A 6,909-nucleotide genomic window follows, 5' to 3' on the forward strand; every position below is an offset into this window, starting at 1 on the left:
CAACTTGTCTCACAGGTTCATTCAACTATCAATTATTATTTGGGCATATTAACTAAAAAAGGCTGTGCAAATAGTTACTCACACACAGTGCTCTTAAAATATAATTTCAACTTACATATTTGACACACATTGTGCATGTTTATTTCTACAGTTCTTATTATTCAACATGTCCTCACCTGGGATTTAAACTCACAACCTCTTGGTTCATGGCTACACTGATCTTCCAGCTATGCCCCCATGTCTGTGCCAATTATCAGTTAGACTGACTATTCTCTCATCATTGATTTGATTTCCTTATAAATAAAATGTTATGTTTTTCTGTATAGTTGTCTATTTGTGGGGCAATTACTCTGTTTTGATGTTACTCCTTAAGATTGCAATGCTGTAAACAGAGGTTGTGGGTTGAAATTCCATATTAGGACATGTTCAATATTAATTACTGTATAAATGAACATGTGGAACCAGTTACTTAATAATATGTAGTTGAAACAACTAGATTATTTTTACAGTATGTTTATGGGGAAGCTTTGTGGACAGCAGCCCAAACAGCTTCCCAAATGTTTCAAATTCTGTGGTGTGTTTTATAATAAGTCAACTATCTCAACTTTGACTTCACTTGCATATACTTCGGTTTTTACATTCCACATAGAAATGCCTGTAGGAGTATCACTTCTGCTTTCAGTAGACATTGTGGTCCAATACTAACTACAATACCCCCTACCATTGAAATCCCCATGCTCCTGCTTCGCACAAGCTCCATAACATGTTTCCCTCTCTATCCTTCTCTCCCAGTTCTGCAGCCCGCTTCCTCTTTCATACCAAAGCACTCAATGGCTTAACGAATGACCAGCTTTGCCTCATTGGGGCAGAAAGCCCATATAAGGCTCAGGGGTGGAGCCAGTGGGCTGCAAGATATCTTCCTTCAATCACCACTCCCCTCACTTCTCCCTGCCATCTGCCACAACCTATATTCCAGCTCTACTGGTCGATGGATTGAGTAAGTAGGCTACTGTTAAACCTAACATAGATAACAAGACTGACTGCATCGTCCATCCTAGAATCTGCTTTGAAGACAGCATATATTCCAACAGAATCTTAGCACAGTAACTTAGCTCATTTTCAAAATGTTACATTTGTTTGCTTATTTCTGAAGAGTACATTATTTGTGTTTAAGGTTTGGTCCTGGTTTTGGTTAGTCAGTTTCGGACTTTAGTGGTCCGTACTGGGGTTACCATCACCTTGCAGTGTTCTAATGTTACAACAGTTCCAGGACACACAGCCTGGTTCAAACAAGTCAACGGATCAGAGCCTGTGTGTCTCTCGACTATGTACGGCTCACATCCATCGACAGTTTGGCACAACAATGTTTTAAAAGTAGTCATTTGGAAATGTATAGCAGCAACACCACTATCTTTCTCAAAATCAAAAAAGTAGAAATAGCTGACAGTAGCCTGTATTTCTGTGTATTGTTTCCACAAGGCTACATGTCAAAACATTCAATGTACGTTTTCCGCTATTTGTCTGGCTTTTGATACATTTGAAAATGTTTAACAAGCTAATCAGGAGTTATCACAAAAGAAAGGCAAACCATTGCTGGCCATAATTTTTATCATTATAATTTTGAGAAAAACCAATTATATATTCTACTAATCCTGATGTTATAGGACACAAAAAACATGAGGAAAAGAAAGAGTGGGTTTCTCTTTCTTTCCATGTAGATGCAGAACAATTTTTACATTTTTAGTTCTATCATTAAAGGATCACAAACGGATTTAATTACATTTCATCTAATAGGACATTTTAATAGAACTATCGGTCCTGTAGGAGAGAATGAAGAAATCACCATGATCCTGGGTGTTGTGACTACTGTTCTCCTGATAGTCATCCTCATCCTGGTCCTCAGGATCTGACGAGATGCAAACACACACAATAAAGTTACAATGGAAGACCATGAGAGTTTTCTAGAAGGTGTATGTCTCAGATTATTAGACTATCAACTGAGTGTTCAAAACATTAAGAATACCTGCTTTTTCCATGACATAGACTGATCAGGTGAATCCAGCAAGCTATGATCCCTTCTTGATGTCACTTGTTAAAGAGATTTCACAACACATTCAGTGTGTGCCCTGAGGCCACTACTCTACTACCACATATCTACAACACAAAATTAATGTGTGTTTGTGTATATTGTGTATGTTATCATGTGTGTGTGTATGCGTGTGTCTGTGCCTGTGTGTGTCTCTTCACAGTCCCCGCTGTTCCATAAGGTGTATTTTTATCTGTTTTGTAAATCTAATATGACAGCTTTCATGAGTTACTGGAATAGAGTACTACGCAGTCATGGCTCTATGTAGTACTGTGCACCTCCCATAGTCTGCTCTCGTCTTGGGGACTGTGAAGAGACCTCTGGTGTGCCATTCAGAGGGTGAATGGACAAGACAAAATATTTAACTGCCTTTGAATGGGGTATGGTAGTAGGTTCCAGGCGCACCGGTTTGAATGCGTCAAGAACTACATCGCTGCTGGCTTGTTTTATGCTCAACAGTTTCCTGTGTGTATCAAGAATGGTCCACCACCCAAAGGATATCCAGCCAACTTGGCACAACTGTTGGAAGCATTGGAGTCAACATGGGCCATTATCCCTGTGGAATGTTTTCGACACCTTGTAGAATCCATGTCCCAATGAGTTGAGGCTGTTCTGAGGGCAAAAGGGATGCAACTCAAAATTATAAAGGACTTCTTAATGTTTTGTACACTCAGTGTAAATTGAGAGCAAACCACAAGCACACACTCTCTGACAAAAAGTTATCTGTATCTCTCTGACAAAAAGTTGGCATGGTAACAAAAAATAAAATGAATGTTTGTGTACTGACCGAAATTCCTCTTTACTTCTTCAGATACTGAGGCTCAACTACAACCACAAAATAGCCAGGTAATAGAACATTTTATATTTACTTAATTTGTGTACATGTTCTAAATATAACAGTACTTGGACTAAGCTATTTTTTTTAGAAGTGTTTGTTTTGTTGATACAGTATTTGCATGTTTTGTGTAATATTATTATTTGTTTTCTACAAGATCCGGATCAGGACCCAGACTCTCTAAAGTACGCAGCGTTGAGATTCCATCAGGTGAGACCAAGGAATAAGAAAACAGCTAAAGGTCTAATAATGGAGATGGAGCATGTTGTGTACACTGACACAAGATCATGTCTAAATGTTTTAATGTTGATATCAGTGTAGCACTGATGAGGAACTAATGTAATACACTGAATAGTTGTTTTATAATTGACTGTTGTTGTCCTCTGTCCCTCTAATTTCAAGCAGTCAAAAATGTACTTTTGAAAAGTCATCATGGTTGGAGACTGAGGTAGGGTAGGAGGGGCCAATGAGCAACGCATCACTTGCTGTAGTGTGAGTGACAGGAAGGAGCAGCCCAGTGTTGAGTGAGACCTGCTGAGGTGAACATCGCTGGGCCTCTCATGACATTTGTCTAATAGACAGTGGAATATAAAAAAAAAAAAGAACTATAGAATAGATTCCCAGTATTTTACCATATTTTTAAATTAAAGATGACATAGCCCTGGGGTAATATATCTAATTCTGTGTAAATAAGATTACATAATAATACTTGTGGTAATGTACTGTACTATATATTTATTGGGAAATAACCAATAAAAATAACAAATTGTAAAAAATATTTCGTTTTGTAGTTTGTGTGTATAATGTTGACTCTCTCTCTCTCTCTCTCTGTGCATCTAAATCACACACTCTCTTCCCACCAATCAGGCCTCACATCTCTTTCCATCCATACCACCAGACAATAAATACCTGAGCAAAACCAAACTACCCCAGGCTTCTCTCTCTCTCTCTCTCTCTCTCTCTCTCTCTCTCTCTCTCTCTCTCTCTCTCTCTCTCTCTCTCTCTCTCTCTCTCTCTCTCTCTCTCTCTCTCTCTCTCCACTTCACACCTCTCTCTCTATCTCTCTCTCTTTTCGGCATCTAAACAATAATACAGTTTAATTTAATGCACTATGTACAGCGATACTGTATTTTGGACACCTGGGGTTTGAAGTAGGCCTACTTCAGTCATAGTGCATGCATGATGTATTTGAATGCAGAGTAAATGCATCCATGAACAATAGACCTACTGCTCTAATGTTGAGTGTACAGAGGCAGGTGTCAATTCTCTCTGCAGACTCTCATCTGATGCATTCGCTGCAGACGTTACATCCTCGGCCTGTGGTCAGTGTCAACTTGCTGGTGTGAACAGGGATGGAAAACAACACACACCTCATACAAAGATCTCTGTGGTCAGAAGTTTCCACTCAACAACTTAACAAACAGACAAACAGACAACTTTTCTTTCTTAGGTACTTTTGATTTCACATCTCATATTTCCTGTGACATTATGTGTTTTATGTGTTATGGTTTGCTACCAATGCAGTTTGATTTGCATACAGATAATTTGTCTCATTGTGTTTCTAAGGCCTGTGATGAGCCTTGTGATGTCTTTGGTCATCATACACTTTTTCAATTTCTGTATTTGTTCTGAACAGAGGGATTCAGAAGAAGTTGATAACCAAATGTCACAGGTGTATTTTGACCTCTTACACGTATGGCCCACGGTTGTTTTCATGTCCTCATTGTTTAGGAGGACATGAGGGTGCAGTAAAGACATGCACTCATCAAGACGACCCAAAACCATGCTCTACCTACCACAGCAGGCTGCTGAGGAGAGAACAGCTCATAATAATGGCCAGAATGGAGCAAATGGAATGGCATCAAACACCTGGTAAATATGTGTTTCAAGTATTTCATACCATTCCACTGATTCCACTCCATTCATTACCACAAGCCCATCCTCCCCAATGAAGGTGCCACCAACCTCCTGTTCTACCTACAGCATAAACCAAATGACAAATGTGCTTCCAAAATGGCACCCTATGTGCTCTGGTCAAAATAAGTGCACTATGTACTATAGGGCAGGGATCATCAACTAGATTGAGCCACGGGCTGATTTTTTCTTGAGCAGATGGTCGGGGGGCCAAAACATAATGGATCACAGCATTAACCAAATGACAAGTGTGCTTCCAAATATTGTGGGCCCTATTCAAAAGTAGTGCACTGTACAGTCTTAGATTTTTTTTAACAGAAATCTCAAAAATATATATATTTATTATCATGTGACTATCAGGCTCTCCACGTGGTTATATTGTAATATAACAAACAATTATTAGAAACTTGGTTTTATTGTGTAAAAGGTGCAGATTCCAGGAACCAGCATTTTACTCATCAGTCTGTGTCTGAGTCAGTATAGCAATAAGACTCTGAACTGTAAAATACACACTGAGACCTGTGCAGGAGAACACAGTGTCTATTGGTTCAGACATGGCTCAGGAGAATCCCATCCAGGAATCATTTACAACAATGAGGACAGGAGTGATCAGTGTGAGAAGAGCCCTGCGGCTGGGTCTCCTACACAGAGCTGTGTCTACAACCTCCCCAAGAGGAACATCAGCCTCTCTGATGCTGGGACTTACTACTGTGCTGTGGCCTCATGTGGGGAGATACTGTTTGGGAACGGGACCAAGCTGGATGTTGAATGTGGTCACTCTGATCCACAGATGACAATCCTGGTCCTTCTCTCCATCATGAGACCTGGAGTTCTCCTCTTTTGTCTGACCAACTTCATCATCATCTACCTCACCAGAAAATACATAAAGCTAAGGCCAATGTCTGTAGAGTTTAGATTGTCTTTGCAGTAATTGTTGGATATATCATCACTGTGTATTGCAAATTATAATTTATTGAGATTTCTGAGTTGTTTGATATTGCATTTTTTGTATTAATGGCTGCGACCTTGTCTGTGGCTTCTTTTTGCATTAATAAATATCAATTTAAACAACTGATACTGACTAAAATAGACTTCTTCCATCTTTTGTGCAGAGAGCTTGCAAAGGGAAGATTTAAACTGACACAAAACGTGGGTGTTACCATGCTAATCACAACCACCCATGCATGCACACAGTTAGCTGTTCACAGGTACCTGAACCCGTTGGTCTCCTGTAAGCACAAAACGAGGCCGCTACTATGCTTTGGACAGGCGTGAAAGCCTTCTACCCACCCTCTCTCTATGTGGTTTTCAGCAGGATGTCTGTGTGGTGTCACTGTTTTCTCTCATTGTTGTTCACAACAATGACAATTAGCAACACAGTCCACTGACATGTAAGACCCACACAGTATATTATCACCAAAACTGAACAGAAGGCCAGGTTTAATTCATTATTGGACTACAATCAATAGCTTATAGTGTCTAAATAGGATGCATCTATTTATCCCAGGCTGCAGCCAGAAGGTCTTCCCAGTTAACTGTTACACCCATACTAAGCTAACAGGTGTTATACTTCAGATAGAGCATGATTCTGTGAAAGATAGTTCATGAGACTGACATAAAATAGACTTGTTTCATTCTGTAGTGTATGTTATTCCCCCATATACACCCATGATACTCCACCACTGTTTCCCCTGGTACATATCAAGACCTGTTGTAAACCAAACAGACCTCCTATAGGTCATCAGGAGTACTGTAACTGTTACATGGGGTTGGGCCAAGCCTAAGGAAGATTTTCAGACCAAGAGCCTATACAGGTACATGTACTCTGCCTGTAGCTCTTTACTGTTTGCACTCTGTTTGAAAATCTATTGTTCGCTTGCCAGACAACAATTTCTTCATTTCATATGTTGTTTACTGAAGAAAATGCATCTGTTTTGACACTGCAAGCTCAGTATTGTACGTTCTTTATCCAGCCGGTGATAGAAAATTACCCAATGGTTCTACAAAATGAATTGATCATCTAGACACTAAAAAGTCTCTATGCTTCACACACCCTGCACAACATATCCTACAC

The 6,909-nt window shown here is 39.6% G+C and overlaps 1 long non-coding RNA gene across 1 annotated transcript; it reads left to right on the forward strand.

Moving 5' to 3' along the window:
* Window positions 1-860: 860 nt before the first annotated feature.
* On the forward strand, window positions 861-3,690 carry LOC115194338 (uncharacterized). The gene is made up of 4 exons (XR_003878341.1): window positions 861-997; window positions 2,898-2,932; window positions 3,079-3,131; window positions 3,324-3,690. It is a non-coding gene; the product is annotated as an uncharacterized LOC115194338 (long non-coding RNA).
* Window positions 3,691-6,909: the final 3,219 nt, after the last annotated feature.

This window comes from Salmo trutta, chromosome 5 (genome assembly GCF_901001165.1).
Source record: "Salmo trutta chromosome 5, fSalTru1.1, whole genome shotgun sequence".
In the NCBI taxonomy this organism is placed as follows: Eukaryota; Metazoa; Chordata; class Actinopteri; order Salmoniformes; family Salmonidae; genus Salmo; species Salmo trutta.